The sequence below is a fragment of the Pholcus phalangioides genome, unplaced genomic scaffold (assembly GCF_987345545.1).
Source record: "Pholcus phalangioides strain wild (caught in Gottingen) unplaced genomic scaffold, Ppha-v1.0 ptg000001l_1, whole genome shotgun sequence".
NCBI classification, from domain to species: domain Eukaryota; kingdom Metazoa; phylum Arthropoda; class Arachnida; order Araneae; family Pholcidae; genus Pholcus; species Pholcus phalangioides.
The window spans coordinates 7,838,762-7,840,953 of record NW_028301594.1 but is presented as its reverse complement, the minus strand read 5'-3'; the positions used below and the strand labels follow the sequence as shown (position 1 = coordinate 7,840,953).

The window sequence follows — 2,192 nt, the reverse complement described above, 5'->3', positions numbered from 1 at the left end:
TACTATATAACCCTGGACAAAATCACAGCTGCGAGTTTTCGGGATCGTTTTACTGTTGAGACTTATACGTCGAATAGATGTCAAAACAATGGCTAACACGGCTGAGAGTTTCGTCTGGAGCCCCGCCTGCTACAAGCATATATTTGTTAGACAATGCTCACTGAATGCCGAGAGCATATCGGTGGAAATACTCATGGTCTATCGGTGGGATATAGTGTTTCACAGTATTTCGATCCATTATGTTACATTATGAAATTTATCTAATACGTATGGGATATAGTGTGTCGTGGAACAAAAATTAATGCATCAGTTGTAAACACCAAAAGCGTTTGAAACTACGTGGTTAGCGCCAGAAGCGTTAAACGTATTCCAAAGCATCATTATACGCAACTAACGATAAGTCATTCACGATCGGTGCTTCATATGAAAACCCTTCATATACAGTACTTAGCGAATCGATCTTCCATCGGAATACTATATGGTCTATACGCATGAAATTTTGCTTTATCACTCAAATGTAAAACATGGATTAATTAATCAAAAGATACGAGAGTCACTGACACAACATGAATAGATGCAACCTACATACACTGAATAATTCAATAACTGCGCTACGTTTATTGATGGTTATCCGGCGTTGCTCAAGTATTTCTGAAAGATCGATGAAAACAAACTTCATCATCAAACATTTCCTGTCTACAACTCAATCGATATCTAGATATTATTCGGATTCATGGCCTTTATCCGAAAATGGTATATAATATTTCTTTACCAAACAAATAATATAACAACGTTAATAGAGGGGGAAAAACTCAAATTTTTCATCTTTTTTATTACAGTATTATGTATTACCATTGCTGACTTAACAAACCATGAAATATAGATCTGTAACTCTAATCACGTACACATCGTACCCTCCAGGTATTACCATTAACTCGATTTCTTTCCAATCGCTGAAAGTTTGTTAAAGTAAATTGCTGATCTTAATTTTTCTTGAAACAGTAGAGAAAAAAAATCGAATATATCTTATTACCCCGAAATATTTTTGTAACAATCATGATATAATAGAATATAAGCTCTTTTTTATTGGTATTATTATTTTTAATACTGAAAAGATAGAGATTTTCTACAATTTCTGTGAAATCGAGCCATTCAAGTTAGGAACAACGAACGATTTTAAGATTTTATTCCAATAAAATTGGAAAGACCATATGAAAATATTAAAAATTAATCACTATTAAACAATTTTAAAATTTCCAATAAATTCTTCGATATTAATTGATTCGTTTGTTTGTAAAGGGTTTATTTCCAGCTTTTAAATAGTTGAACTGTTGTATTTCATATATAATATATAATATTCGAGAAGAATTTACAAAATTCAAAATTTCATTGACTTCGACTTATGTTGCTTTCTGTGACTACTTCACCAAACACCAACTCTGGCCAAAAAATTTGAGGAGATAGCCACCAGTGAGGATCGAACTCACGACCCCTGATTTACAAGACCAGTGCTCTAACCACTGAGCTATGATGGCGACGCTTTCTGAGACTGGCACAATATATATTTTGCTGCCCAAGAATATCACCGTTTTTTCCTGCGTATAATCTCATCTACGGATTAAACGTTACAAAAAGCATCACATCACATCAATCGACAAAACATTTTTTTTACTGTGGGGTATTTAGGTTCTATAACACTGGGTAAAATCTGTAGTTTTCTTTTCCCGAAAGAATAAAAACAAATGTTTTTGCAAATTAAAAACTAAAAAAAAAATACATTTTAAATATTTAAATAGATGGTGGACGCAGATGAAAATTCAAGAACGACGACATTTTTTCCTACAAAATGTTGATCAACAACACTCCCTTGTGTATTCTTTAATACAGTCGAATACACTTATAACATATCCTGGACGTAACATATATTAATAACATAATAACGTAACATACATTAATAACATAATAACGTAACATACATTAATAACATAATAACGTAACATACATTAATAACATAATAACGTAACATACATTAATAATTAAAATATGTTATAACACCGTGCGTATAACATACGGTTTGTAATCCCCGGTTTTTGACCCATTCACTTCTCCATACTTTTACCTCTATTACTACATACCCCGCTTGAAACATACACTGTGGATAGTAATTCGGTTAAACAATACACTATAAGGAA

The 2,192-nt window shown here is 32.3% G+C and overlaps 1 non-coding gene across 1 annotated transcript; it reads right to left on the bottom strand.

Annotated features, from left to right (window-relative positions):
- Positions 1-1,462: 1,462 nt before the first annotated feature.
- TRNAT-UGU (transfer RNA threonine (anticodon UGU)) lies at positions 1,463-1,535 on the bottom strand. The gene has a single exon. It is a non-coding gene; the product is annotated as a tRNA-Thr (tRNA).
- Positions 1,536-2,192: the final 657 nt, after the last annotated feature.